The following is a 16,074-nucleotide window of genomic DNA, read 5'->3' on the forward strand; positions in this document are numbered from 1 at the left end:
TGAGGTGTAGCTGGTGAAACATCATGGTAGGTTTTTGTCAAACATGCCACTAGCAGTTTGCAAGAAGCTTTTCCCTTCATAGCCGTCCAAACAAGCTGCAGTTTTTTTCAGTCTTCCTCTAATTTTGTTTTTATAGACTTAAGTATTTAGCAGGTCCTGTGAGACCGGTAGGGTCTGAGATGTGCGTCTTAAATGTTTTGGTATTTCTGTCTCAGCATTTAACATTTTTACCTTGAAAAATAATCACTGGTACATCCACTCCTGGGAAGATCCACAACTGTTTTAACCCTTGTCTGCCCCCCTAATTTATCACCCTCCAGGGGACATTTGAGCTAAAAAGGTTTATTCACAAAAAACGAATCATTTGTCATTATTTTTTTTATTGCATTAATCTCTTTATTACTTCAGTTCAAAACTACCAAATTTTCAATCATTTTCAGGACTATTTAAATGCCAGTGACTATGTGTGATGCCACTTATTTTATTTAAAGAAAAAAAAGAGAGAAATACTTTGCATATAATACATGGTGGAGGGACGTGGCATTACTGTTTGGCAGAGTCTTGGATGTGCAAGAGACAAGCAATGACTCTGATGTCATTGCATGTGGAAGTTTTTGATACATATTTGAAGGTTCCACACACACACACACACGTACACACACACACACACACACACACACACACACACACACACACACAAACTACATAGAAATAATGAAGGGAACTGTATTGCACAGGATTTTATGCAGAGTAAAATACTGAATGAAGGTACTTTCTGTGTTTTTTATTGGTGTAAGTTAAATAGAAGGTGGTTTCAAATCATTTCCATCCATTTCTAACCTGCTTTTCCCTTTGCAGGGTCACAGGGGTCTGCTGGATCCTATCCCAGCTCATCACAGGTGAGAGGCAGGAGTTCACCCTGGACAGGTCACCAGTCCATCACAGGGCCACATAGACAGACAACCACACACACTCGCACTCACACCTACGGGCAATTTAGAATCATCAATTAACCTAACATGCATGTTTTTGGACTGTGGGAGGAAGCCGGAGTACCCGGAGGGAACCCATGCAAGCACGGGGAGAACATGCAAACTCCACACAGAAAGACCCTGCCGGGCCAGGGAGTTGAACCAGGAACCTTCTTGCTGTGAGGCAACAGTGCTGACCACCAAGCCACTGAGCTGCCCTTTACATCATTTCCTATACTAAAAAAGATCTGGTTCCACATCTTTGTCAGAAAGACAAAAGTCAATTTTAACAACTGTTATTGACACTAGAACTCTAGATGGTGTGGTGTACAATCTCAGTTTTTAATTCAAAAATAAATAAATACAAAAATCTGAATTGTGACTAAGCATATTGAGATAAGGAAATGGTGACTCTTTTATTTGTTTGTCTCCTTAATCATATTCCTGTAATATATCTTACTGTGTTTGCACAAGACTCACATAATAAGATCAAGGCAAGTTTATTTGTATAGCACATTTCATGAACAAAACAATTCCAGGGACTCTGTGACTTGAATCGACACACACTCACTAATATTTGATCAAATCAAATATTAGTCATCAGCAATTGATATGCAAAGCTCATATCTAAAGTGAGGTGCTAGCAGCTGTGGCTGGAATAGAAGTGGGCCACTAAAAGCCCGTTCACACACGCACTATACTAATTTGGAGGTAACTGAATGTGTCAGACTGTGGACGGACTAACAAGACGTATTCTCAACGTGTGGTTGATATGATGACATGAATAGCGTGACATGTTATTAACCGTGGTTGCACTTCTGTAACATATGCAGCATAATTACTGTACGAAGCCCCTATGACGTCACCCAAATCTAAAGAGTGCTTATGAAACCTCTTTTTCCACGTAGTCCATGGAGTCACGTTGCAAATGAGCTGAGCACACGGGCCTGAAAAGCTGGCTGGAAGAAACTCTCCTCATGTCCCTCACAAATAGATGTTTTGGCTTGGCTGATTTAGCTTATTTTAATCTATGATGCTAATTAGGGCCCGAGCACTGACAGTACGAAGGCCCTATTGTATCTGTAGGAGTTTTTGTTTTTGTTTTTTTGTTTTTATCCTTATTTTTCCAACGAAATGAGGGCCTTTTTGCCCCCCTAAATGTGCCCCAAAAGTCACCAAATTTTGCACGCAAGCCAGGCCTTTTTGGCGACGCTAGACGCCAAAAAGCGTGCCCCCCCTTCATCTGATTGGTCCATATTTGATAGTTCCTACTTTCTGCCATAACTTTTGAATGGTTTGACATAAAGAGTCATGGCTGTCATCGGACTTAGTTTTGAGTCCTTGACCTTTATTGGTGAAAATTGCAAGCGCGAGGGCCCGTTCATTGCTGCTTGCAGCTTTAATTGGTATTACTTTGCATTCATTCTTATGAAATCTGTACAAATATCCAAACATTTCATATGTTGCTACCAAAATGACATGTAAAATGAGCTGAGGTGAAACAAGGACTAGCAGAGCTTTCTGTCAGATACCCCATTTTTTGGAAGGGGGGTTATAAAGACACACTTTATTCTGTCTCCTCTCTGCAGCTATGCATTCACAGATTCCCCTCACGATGAGCACAGAAAGACAAAGTTTCCCCTCTCTAGTGTGTGTTTTAAAAAGGAATCAACACAGTCTTTGAACCTTCTCTTCCACTTCATGGTGCAAGCAACAAGTCCCCATTATTTCTTAGGTACTGAGTTAAGAATAAAACTAAAAATGACAAACTTTCTCTGTGGTTGCTCCAGGGCACGATGCATAACAGCGACTGGTGGTGACAGCTGGGAGGGTTCACCGAGGCTGCACAATTTCCTGAGCAGTGCACCAAGAAGAAAAAAAAAGAACAGTGAGGTTGGTCTCTGTTTTTTTTGACAACTTTGGTTAAACACCTGGTGGTGTTTTTTCCACTGCATTTATAGCTTGTTTTAATACTTATCGAGGCGTTCTAATAGCGGGCCTAAATTGCCACGAGCAGATTCCTGTCCTCGTGGACAGAGTTCATTCTCTGAGTGGATTTTGTCGCCATCCTCCCATCACTGTTGTGCCTTTCTGCATTAATATTTTGCCACTTTCATTTCGTTCTTGTTGCAGACTGAAAACAACAGAATGAGTACACTGTGCATCATGGGAAATCCCCCAAAAGTTAGGCGTATAGCAGCATAACGAAAGGGATGGTTCAGAGTCACCTGAGCCAACCATAAGTATAAGTTTTATCAAAACGAAAAGTTTAAGCCTGACTAACTCACCCCAGGCAGTTTTCGTGAGCTGAATCCACGTTAGAGGAGCTGGATTCCCAACCTGTCTTTGGAAACTGTAGGAACCACAAGTTAGTCGGAGTTGGCTGGGAGAATGTGGAAGTATGAGGGGATTTGTCTTCAAGGGCTTTAAGAGTCAGGTGAATGATATCCTGGATTTCACGGGATGTTAATGAAAAGGAATGAAGATGAATTATGGATCAGCGTTCAGAGTCTGAGTCTATCTGCCTGCTAAAAATGAACTGAAGCAGACCGATTGTGAAATATCCACTTTTATTTATTGGTTTATTTAGTAAGGATGCTGTACATGAATAACATTTCTGTAAACGTACCAGAGTAAGCCAAATGGCTATTACACATCCACATTCCTAGAACACAGGAGAAGGAGAAATGCGTGGCCACACCTTCATATTTTGAATAACTCATTTCACAACGTGAAAGAATTTGATCTACATACAAGGACAGGTGAGTCACAACTAAAAGACCCTGAGCTCACCGTCATGTCTGCATGAACCTAAATGAACCTAGATTCAATCTTCTCCCATTTGTCTTGTGGAGCTAATTGATAAATCAATCTTTTAGTTTGACAGTTTTACATCTGAACATCAGCTATAACCTCCATTTTTCATGCGTGGCCCTGTCTTGGAGACAGAGCTGAAATCAGAGGAGGATCTTGTGGTCGTCTGTGAACTTCTCCCTTCTTTTCTCACTCAGAGTACTTCCAATTTATTCCGTCTTTCATTGGATCAATCATGATGATTAATTACTTAAAATGCAAAACTTAAGAAAATGACGCATAACTTGAAAAAATTACAACTTTGGGATTTTCAGAAATGTGCAGTAAGTTTGCCGGTATTTGAATTTTTCACCGTTTACGCTTTGCAACTCAGCAACTGGCAAAGGTAAAAATTGCCTGGCGAGCTTTGATTTATTTCATATTTGTAACATTGATAACCATTGTAGGTACAACATGTTACTACAGAAGCTGAAAACAAGTAACAATAGCATCTTGTCTGTGTTAACAATAGCAACCGCTGCCCTAGTTCGTCTCTGGAATTTGGTTTATTCGGTTGCCCAGGTGTCTCAAGAACATACTGAACCGCATGCAGCTTGAAGCAACGTTTAAATATGCTGCTTAGTGATGAGGCAACAACATATTATACAAAGCCTGTTTACTTTTGGTTGGGTGGAGTCCAAACTTCACCCAGCTTCGCTGTATGTGGGCATTGTACATTGTTGATGTGCACACCTGAGACAGGTGAGATCATTTTGCAGTTTCTATTGAAGAATGTTCCCCTGCAGGTTTTGGAGAACCACATCCATTCATCTCATTTTAAAGATAATCTATCACTCTGTCATCTCTGGAACAAGAAGTGCAATATGGTGAACACCAGCTACATACAGAGATGTCAAAAGTATTCACATTCATTACTCAGGTAGAAGTATAGATACTAGAGTTTAAAAATACTCCTGTAGAAGTTGAAGTATCAACTCAAGTTTTTTACTCAAGTAAAAGTATAAAAGTACTGGTTTCAAAACTACTTAAAGTATAAAAGTAAAAGTAATGTAAGGGGGAAAAAAGCCATTAAGGACAAAAGCCATTGAAAATGAATGCATCTTAGTATAATGCAAATATATTAAAGAAGCATATATGTGTACTATTGAGCATTAACATGTGTTTCAGAGAGCAGGAGATATGATGACTAGTTGCCTATAAGTATTGTAATGGTGCAAAAAGTCAAACTTCAGAGGCATGTTATCATTTATCCTAACCTTTATTGGAATGTACATCCAAGTTTAGTTGCAGGAATCTGAGGGAACGGATGTAAGAACAAAACTGGACAAGAACATCTGAAACAACCACAACCAAATTCACTCTATCCGGATGGAGCAATTTAACTGGATAGTTTTTTTTAAAGGCCGAAATGAAATAGAGTAACGAGGCTGTTTTTAAAATGTAAGGAGTAAAAAGTACAGATAATTGCGTGAAAATGTAAGGAGTAAAAGTAAAAATTCCTACTTAAGTAAGGTAACGAAGTATTTGTACTTCGTTACTTGACACCTCAGGCTACATGTATCACATTGTGTTGCTTCTGGGTAAAATGTTTCGGTGGGAAGTGATAGTTGAAGGAGTTTAAGGAGTCTGCAGGTTTTTTGAAATAACATCTATGAGCAGCTGAAAAAAACAACTGCATCTGCAAAAACGCACTATGCAGCAACTCACACCTTTTGGAGAATCATAAAACCAAAAACATCTTTTTGAACTACGTCACGTTTCATACGCTGACTGGCTTTTTTCTGCTATTTCTAATTCTTCCTAAATCTAAGAGAAGCCATATTTTCTTAGAATTTCTTTTTTAATCTTGCTCTTGACTCTTTACGACTCATTACGACTCATTTCAACATCACATCAACCACTGTGCATAGATAGATAGATAGATAGATAGATAGATAGATAGATAGATAGATAGATAGATAGATAGATAGATAGATAGATAGATAGATAGATAGATAGATAGATAGATAGATAGATAGATAGATAGATAGATAGATAGATAGATAGATAGATAGATAGATGGCTGTAATCTCATGGGCATCCTGCAGAGGGCAGACATGTTTTAAGATGCACGGTGACAACTGATCAGATAATATCGATTTCATTGAACATTGTGCCAGAAACAAAATTTAACATTAAGATTTGAAACAAGTGGGGAAGAGTAACATGTATAGGATGCTGACTGACTGATTTACATACTTACAGCCAGCACTGTAAGTATGCCCCACCTGTTTTTATTTTATTTTAGTAATTCTAATCAATGGTTACAATACTATGAGGAAAAAAGGAGTTATGCTGAACACGATGTTCAAAAAACAGGTTTGAGGTTGTTTCATTGCTGGAATACTTGTTGCATAACCGTGCTCCTGGCGGCGCTGTGAGGTGGCTGTTTGTAAAAGAGATCAGCAACAACACACAGAAAAGCACTGATAACATGACTAGTTATAATAAATCAAGCTAAAATGTGCTGTAAAAGTGCTGTTCAAGTGTTTGCTGTGCTCATGAACTGACCTGACCCGTGTCTGTCTGCCTGGAGGACGGTCTTGTTGCCACGCCTTTAACTGTCTGAATAACTGCACAGATAAGCAAGTATAAAGGTTTTAATAGAAATAAAAAAAAGGTTTAACTTGGGCTAATTTTACCATCGGTACACAATATTATGTAGTAAACAGTGAACATGTATAAGAAACCACACAGCTGAACATGTGCTTTAATTATTCAACTTATTTATTATTACAGTTTAGATCATCTGAAACGATTTTAAAATTACATGTTTTGCCTGTATTAATAAACAATAATGTTATGAAACTTCATTATTCTTTTAGATTAAACCAGTTTTTTCCGCTTTAGGCATGTTGACAAGCATTTATGCCAACAGGTTGTGTTGCGTGACCTTTAACCCAGACTCAATCTTCCAGTTTCAGCCATAATAAAGATGAACCCTAAAACATGTTGATGAAATATTGCACAGAAGAGCTGTGACATACGGAGCCCCTCTGGTGACATTTGAAAAAATAAAATAATGCGTGGCCACGCATTAATAACTCGTGGCCACGAGTTAATATCTTGTGGCCACGAGATAATCAATGTGTGGCCACGCATTATTTTATTTTTTTCAAATGTCACATGTTATTAGTACACTCGCCATGACAATACTCTTGCTCTTTAATATAAATAGACTATAATTACCGTTATTAATGATGAATAACCATCCCACTAAGGAAGTTGCATCCACGAAGTCCAGACAGTAGGTTATAATGCCATCCACGAGTAAAATAATGCGTGGGCACGAGATACATAACTCGTGGCCACGCATTAATTATCTTTATTTATGAAAGTTATTAATGTGTGGCCACGCATCATTTTATTTTTTTCAAATGTCACCAGAGTGCGATCACACATAATTAATAAAATAAGGCAGTGGCTGTGTAACTGTTGAGCATGGATGTGATGTAAACAGAAACGCCTCGTCGTTAGTTTGTGCCGACTCTCCGTGGGAACCAAACAAACAGCGTAAGTGCCATTAGAGGACGATGAAGCAAAACAAAGTACGGTTAATGGAGGGGGCACAATGCAGGGATTTCGACATCTGTTTTTTTTTTTTTTTTTTTTTTAATGTTTGACAAAAGCCCACAGATTTGCCCTTGAGGTTGTCATAGCAACCCGGTCGGTTTGGCAGAGGATAAAACGGCTCCTCTGGAACCGAGCAGTGGAGAGATACAAGTGATCAGCCTGAGCGTCTGATGATGTGTCCAAGTCATCAGCATGAGAGTCCTCTCAGCATCGCTGGGACACTTGAGCTGATATTAGCTGCTAAGCCACATCTGAGAGCCTGCTTGAGATCTCATTTACATCGCAGGCATGCACGGCAGCTTTATGATTCAGTGCTTCTCTATTGTTTGGGCTCTTATGTGCTTCCTAACATATTTATGAACTCTCTCTTTGATTTTTGATGCTCTTACTCAGCTGCAGGGATTTTAGCCAAACAAAAGGTCTCAGTAATAAATAAACATGACGGACCAATCCAGGACATTTCAAGAATCTGACCAGTTTCAACTATCTGCACAATGTGTTGTTCTTGTACTTCCTCTTGTCTCAAAACCAAGAGATCTCAACAGCAAGAACATGTAGGAACCCGTGGCCTTTTGACCTTTGGACCTGAACTTTAGTAGCTGGAACATCGACACTATTCTTATATTAACGCTGGATCACATGGATATAAATATACAGTAGCATACAGTTCTTTGCACTTCCATAGCGGAGCTGTTTGTTTTGTTTTTTTAAAAGGGCTTATATTTTGCTTCATTCTCATCAGCACTGTGTTTAATTGTGGTTGCCCCATGCCCCATGATGCTTTGCATCATAGGGCTGAACACACTGGACCATGCAACAATCAGAGAGACAGATATTTCTCTCAAAGAGTTGAAACCAGAACACATCTTCGATTGCAATTTATTTCAAGTCTCTAAACCTAAAATCATTCACTCACTAATTTTTCCTAAATCCTTATGACAATCCACTTTTATGGGAACGTTTATTGAGAATAATGTCATTGTCGTTGCATCATTCATTATGCTATGAATGTGATTTGCTGACTAGATTTCAGCTGCTTGCCCAAAATACTTGTGTTCTGATTTTATACTCTGTTCACATTAATCATAAGACATCTAGGACTTTATCTTCAGGCCAAGCTCATGTATTTGTCTTGTGTCTGCTGTTATAGCTGCAGGAAACAGGAGACAAATGTTTCTCTTCAGAGTTTATTTAGAAAAACAGGTCCTCTGCTGGGTCCTGGGTTCAAGCCCGGCATCGGAGGGGCTGGTGACTCTGTGGGCGGTGGGGTCTACGTAGATCTGGATGATCGTGATAACACAAGTATAAAAAGTTGAAATCAGCCATTAAAATCACCACCAGAAGTTAAGAAAAGCACAGACATGGCTCGCCGCCGTGGCTTGTTTCTAATTATCCTGTAAACCAGTACTGGAGTTGAGGGGGGATGAGGGGGGGTGGCATCCCTCCTGAAATAAAAACGATAAAAATCATCCCCCCTGTAAAACTGCCATCCCCCCTTTCCATCCCTTATGTCATTTCATCAATGAATGTGGTTTTACTGCTATTTCAACATTTAGAGTCATCACCAGAATAACTTATTTGACAATTTTCACCTGTTTCAAGTACATTTTCACTTGAAATAAGTAGAATAATCTGCCAGTGGGACAAGATTTATCTTCTCATTACAAGAAAAAAAATCTTGTTCTACATGCAGATTTTTCTACTTATTTCAAGTGCTAATCTACTTGAAACAGGTGAAAATTGTTTTTTCCAGTGATGAGTCTTGTTTTAAGTGTAATGAGATTCTTTTACTAAAATGAGACATTTTAACTAGAAATAAGACAAATATTCTTGTTAATATTTTGAGTTTTTGCAGTGATCCATGTTACTTATCCTGTGAAGGACAGAGTCATATTGATAAGTTCAGAAAAGTGTTTTTTATTGTTGTGTTTTGATGTATTTGATGTAAGCCCAGTGGATATTTAAAGCTTACAGAAGGCTGCATTTAACTGCTCTATGTATTCCTGCAGGTGTTTTGGTCAGTGCTATTATTTGTAATATATTATATTATTTGTAATCAGCACAAATTATCTGTCCCCATATGATAAAATCCACCATCCCCCCTGATTTTTTTTTTACAACTCGAGTACTGCTGTAAACAGACTAGACGTCTGGCTTCCTTCCCATTTTTCCAGCAATCCAAATAATGAAGTAACACTTCAAACAACGTGCTAAAAAAAAAAGACTACTTGAATCTGATGGTTGGGGTAATTTTGTTGTGCTGCTTGCACCTGCGCTACAGTGCCAGCTATTGTTCAGCCGCCATCTCAAGGTCAGGTTTTGCCTCAGGTGGCTCTACCTTCCCTGGTTCTTGTTGCTCTGCAGCTGTCTCATATCAACATCATCATCTTCAAACTCAATATATGCCACGTTTTTGTATTTGTTTTGCACTGGTGGCACAGTTTATCTGGGAAATAGAGCAAATAAAAGAACAAATATAGACATGTTATCTTTCTCAGTTGCAGTGTTGCAGTAACCTTAGAGGTAACAGTTGATCTAGAGTCCAGCGTGCAGCCGGGGAGTGAGCACCTATCGGTGTGGTGGTCAACACTGCTGCCTCGCAGGAAAAAAGGTTTCCATGTAGAATCACAGCTGAGGAGTTTCTCCTCACTGTACGCAGGCTGCAGACGTCCTCCCAAAACAACACGCAACAAAGAGGGATTTTAGATGGATAGATGCAGATAGATACGTCATTAATCCCCTTGGGAAGTTCAGGTATCCAGTAGCTCACAGAATATACAGGACTGTCTCCGAAAATTAGAATATTGTGATAGTCCTTTATTTTCTGTAATGCAAACATGTCATACATTCTGGAGTCCTTACAAATCAACTGAAATATTGCAAGTCTTTTATTATTTTAATATTGCTGAATCTTAAACAGTAAGCCATAATCAGCAATATTAAAATAATAAAAGGCTTGCAATATTTCAGTTGATTTGTAAGGAATCCAGAATGTATGACATTTTTGCATTACAGAAAATAAAGGACTTTATCACAATATTCTAATTTTCTGAGACAGTCCTGTATACTCGGGTGCTAAAATACAATAAAAATCTTAGAAATAAGTATAATATATACATGTAAATGTAAATGTATATATAAATGTAGTGTAAAGGACAGTTTTGAGGGGCCTTAAAGGATCACAGCGGTAGCTGTGTCGTCAGCCCTTCTGAACGTGGCAGACCTGTACTTAAAGTCAGCGGTGTACAGTTTTGTATTGTTTGTTGTGTATCTTGGCCGTCCTGTGCAGGGTCACCTCGACCTCTGGCTCAACGACAGCCGGGAGAGGATCCAGCTGCCTGTGACCCAGAACTGGGTGGGGGGAGTGTAAAAAAGGGATGGATGATGAGGGACAAACAATATAAGATGGTTGGCTAAGTATAACAATAAAAAAAAAATAGAATTAATGCATGAAAGTGGAATAACATTTAAATGTAAATGAAAGAAAAATAGATATTATCAGTTAAAGCAGCACAATGTAACTTTCAGCTTTTGTTGAGTTTGGCGGCTCCTTTGGAGAAAGCGGTAGTGCTTTACCAGAAAGAACACTACGTTTCCCATGAGCACCAGCGCGTACTGCCGGAAAACCCCCGTCCCCGTCGCGTGCATTTGTTTTGATGAGAGAAGACGGGACGGACTTTCAAAACTACTCTTCTGTTTTCAGCGGTCGTTTGCAGCGAAGAGGTAATGTATCTATTTTTGGCTAAACAATATAATATGACGATGTTGAAAAACACTAAGGCCGCGTTCAGACTGCAGGCAAATCTGATTCATATCTGATTCCTTCTCATATCCGATTTTCAGGGCTGACTGTCCACACTGCTTTTAGCAAGTGTCCATATCGGATCTGGCTCTGTTCAGACTGGGCCACATCATTGACTGATCTGACAGGTTGCCGTAGCAACGACGTCGGAGCGGAGGCGTCACCCAGCGCGTGTATTGTGTGAAGTCATGTATTTTTTTTATATATAAAAAAATCCCAAAATATCTGTACCGTTTCTGATTGGGTCGGCCCTGCGCATCATTTTTAGACACAACAATGAACGGAGGGACCCGACGTCTCAGCAAAATGAGAAACAGAGAAAGGTGTTCAGAACAAAACCACCAGCAAACTAACAAACCAACCAACAAAGCTCAGAGTTAACAAAACGAACCAGCAATGAATAACTGGCAGCCCCGCTCTTTAACCTCTCCTCCTGATGAGATGACGCGCTGCAGGTTCAGGCTCACAGCGCGACTGAAGGCTGATTTATGGTTCCGCGTTACACCAACGCAGAGCCTACGCCGTAGGGGATGCGGCGACCCGCACCGTACGTGGAAATGCAGTCTTTTTTTCTGCTATTAAAACATGATTTGTAATGTGAATTTGCAACACTTAAACTACAAATTAAAGCTGCAAGCAGCAATGAACGGGCCCTCGCACTCACGTCAACCGCCCCCCATAAGCATATCAGAAATGACACCACCCACGACTTCCTATGTCAAACCCTTCAAAAGTTATAGCAGAAAAAAGGGACGACCAGTCAGAAGAAGGGGCGGGGCTAATTCAGGGCAAAGAAGATCAAGGACTCATTACAGAGTCCCATGACACCACCCACGACTCTCTATGTCAAAACATTCAAAAGTTATAGCAGAAAATAGGGACAACCAATCAGAAAAAGGGACTGGGCTAATTGTCACCAATTATGGTCAAGGACTCAATGCCGAGTCCCATGACACCACCCACGACTCTCTATGTCAAACCTTTCAAAAGTTATGGCAGAAAAAAGTATTCTAGGGGGCGCTGTTGAGCCGTGAGGACACGCCCATTAATGCAAACCATGAAAAAAAAAATCAGATCACTCAAATGAACGACGATCATACAGTACAGCTGTATCTCATGGTCCAGAATGTATGATATTATATTAATCTATTATACCATATTATATTACATGTTGTTATTTCATATTAGCGTACCCAGTAATATAGCATATTGTATTATTGCATTGTATGTTGCTTCATTTCATATATTTTTGACTGTATTATATTGTAAAATGATATATCATAGCGATTGCATTATTATATAATTTCAATTTATAACACTAATATACAATTCCTCACACACACACTCCTTCCAAATGTTTCTTTTTTTTCTCCATTATGACAATTGTATGCTGTCATCCGTTATGTTTTTTGTTTTTAAGCTTGTTATGTCTGTTATTCAAATATATTAATACATTCATTAATATGCTATACTGTATTTTGTATTGTGTATATTGTGTGTGTGTGTGTGTGTGTATATATATATATATATATATATATATATATATATATATATATATATATGTGTGTGTGTGTGTGTGTGTGTGTGTGTGTGTGTGTGTGTGTGTGTGTGTGTATACCTGAAGTGTGACTACCTGCAGAACGTATTTTAGCATGAAAGCTTGCATATTTAACGTACATCAAGCATCCTGTATCATAGCTACATGTCTGCCGTTTGTAACAAAGCAAACCGCGTGAAAATCGGTTGAAAATCAAGTGAGTTATAGTTATTTTACTTATGCAGACACCTCCTTCCACAATAGAAGTGAACGCTCTAGAGTTAAAGCGATACCGATCCAAGATGGCGGCCACGCCCGACGTTCTCAGGCAGTCAATGCGGCGCCTCGACCAAGATGGCGGCCGCGCTGAACATCAGCCCCTCCCCCCGCGGGAGCTGCGCGCGCAAACTCCACTCAAATTCAAAAGTTATGGCAGAAAATCGGGACAACCAATCAGAAGAAGGGGAAAGAGAAAAGTAATGTGCGTCGTCACAGGACAGAGACGAACATTTTGATGTAAAAAAAACACAAAAATTGCTGACAAAAATTTTGGCATATCAAGCCAGGCTTGAACTCTCGACCTCTGGCAGCAAAGACCGCAATAATCTGGCTGAGCTAAGTCTCAGCTATTCCTTTTATTTGACCTACTGGGTTAGGACAGACCAACATAGCGATAAAATGTCTGGAACTTTTTTTTCCTAATTTTTTAAATATTTGTAAGTTATAAATATTAGTAAAACCCTACTATTTAAATTATTACTTTTTTTGTAACCATTCTGCCAAGGTTGTAACCGGGCTGAGCCGGGAATATTTCTGAAGTCACCACATTACAGGGAGCTGATTGGTCGGGGGGCGGGGCCGTCATCACCCTACTCGCCACTGATTGGTCGGGGGGCGGGGCCGTCATCACCCTACTCGCCACTGATTGGTCCGGGGGCGGGGCCGCCATCACCCTACTCGCCACTGATTGGTCAGGGGGCGGGGCCGGCAGACGTTTGAATCAGGAAGCGGGAGTCAGCGCGAGAGCGACTGGCGGCTCGCGGCAATTTTATTATAAAAAAAGGACAACCAATCAGAAGAAGGGGCGGGGCTAATTCAGGCCAATGAAGTTCAAGGACTCCATAAAGAATCTGATGACACCACCCACGACTCTCTATGTCAAACCATTCAAAAGTTATAGCAGAAAATCGGGACAACCAATCAGAAGAAGGGGCGGGGCTAATTAAGGCCAACTAAGCTTAAGGACTCATTACAGAATCCCATGACACCACCCACGACTTCCTATGTCAAACCATTCAAAAGTTATGGCAGATAAAAGTATTCTAGGGGGGGCTGTTGAGCCGTTAGGCCACGCCCATTAATGCAAACCAAGAAATATCAAATTTATCGCCAAGTCTGTCTTGCATGCAAAATTTGGTGACTTTTGGAGAACTATCAAATATTGACCAATCACATGAAGGGGGGGGCGCGCCTTTTGGCGTCTAGCGTCGCCACGGTAACACTTTTGAAAGAGAAAAGTAATGCGTGGTGTCGCAGGATGTAGACGCACATTTTGATGTATAACACACCTGGGTGCACGTTACGGTTCGGGCTGAATTAACTGCCGAAGGAATGGCATAAATTTCGCCAAAATTACACAATTTATTCAAAATGGCCGACATCCTGTTCGGTTTCGGCCATGGCTCCAAGAGACTTTTCTTTAAGTTGTGCCATGATACAGGTGTGTAGCGATTCTCGTGCATGTACGTCAAACCGTATTGTGGGGCTTGAGGCACAAAGTTTTCCGGGGGGCGCTGTTGAGCCATTTTGCCACGCCCATTAATGCAAACCATGAAATATCAAATTTATCTCCAGGCCTGGCTTGCGTGCCAAATTTGGTGCCTTTTGGGGAACTATCAAATATGGACCAATCAGATGAAGGGGGGGTGCGCTTGTTGGTGTCTAGCGTCGCCACGGTAACACTTTTCAAAGAGAAAAGTAATGCGTGTAGTCGCAGGATGGAGACGCACATTTTGATGTATAACACATCTGGGTTCACGATACGGTTCGGGCTGAATTAACTCTCGAAGGAATGGCATATATTGCTCCAAAATTACGCAATTAATTCAGAATGTTCAAAATGGCCGACTTCCTGTTCGGTTTCGGCCATGGCGCCAAGAGACTTTTCTTTTAGTTGCGACATAATACAGGAGTGTACCGATTTTCATTCATGTACGTCAAACCGTATTATGGGGCTTGAGGCACAAAGTTTTTTCTGTCGAACCAATCAGATGAAGGGTGGGCGCGCTTTTTGGCGTCTAGCGCCGCCACGGTAACGCTTTTGAAAGAGAAAAGTAATGCGTGTTGTCGCAGGATGGAGACGCACATTTTGATGTATAACACACTTGGGGGCACGTTACGGTTCGGGCTGAATTAACTTTCGAAGGAATGGCATAAATTTCGCCAAAATGACACGACTAATTCAAAATGGCCGACTTCCTGTTCGGTTTCGGGCATGACGCCAAGAGACTTTTCTTTCAGTTGCGCCATGATACAGGTGTGTACCGATTTTCGTGCATGTACGTCAAACCGTATCGTGGGGCTTGAGGCACAAAGTTTTCAAGGGGGCGCTGTTGAGCCATTTTGCCACGCCCATTAATGCAAACCATTAAATATCAAATTTTTCGCCAGGCCTGACTAGGGTGCAAAATTTGGTGACTTTTTGGGCATGTTAAGGGGGGCAAAAAGGCCTTCACTTTGTCAGGAAAATAATAATAATAATAATAATAATAATAAAAATTCCTGCAAATACAATAGGGCCTTCGCACTGCAAGTGCTCGGGCCCTAATAATAGTTTTTGACGTGACATCAGAGATTGTACATGCTCTCTGTGAAAGGATGAGTACCTCCACAACTGGAAATGGGCGGGTGGTTTGGAGCGTCTGGGACAGTCATATCCGATCTGAGTGTTTGGATGTTCAGACTGAGACGCATCTGCCCAAATGCGATATGAATGCGATATGAAACTACCTCCCGGAGGTGGTTTCCATCTGGTTTGCAAAAATCGGATCTCATGCGGTTTGGGACTGTTCAGACTTCAAAAGAGTCATTCAGTTTCAATCTGGATGGGCTAAAAATCGGATATTGGCTGGCAGTCTGAACGCGGCCTAAGTTCAACTTGGTTTTATTAAGTTGTTTCAGCGAGATAATGCGCCCAATACGCTCTGCACCTTTTTCCTGTCACGTTTTTTAGAGGGACTTTGTCATAAATTAGTAGTCCAACATACTTACTGACAAAATAAAAAAATACTTTATAACCTGTGAATAACTGAATGCCCATTCCTTATATTTTGCAGATC

This window comes from Cololabis saira, chromosome 13 (genome assembly GCF_033807715.1).
Source record: "Cololabis saira isolate AMF1-May2022 chromosome 13, fColSai1.1, whole genome shotgun sequence".
Classification (NCBI taxonomy): domain Eukaryota; kingdom Metazoa; phylum Chordata; class Actinopteri; order Beloniformes; family Belonidae; genus Cololabis; species Cololabis saira.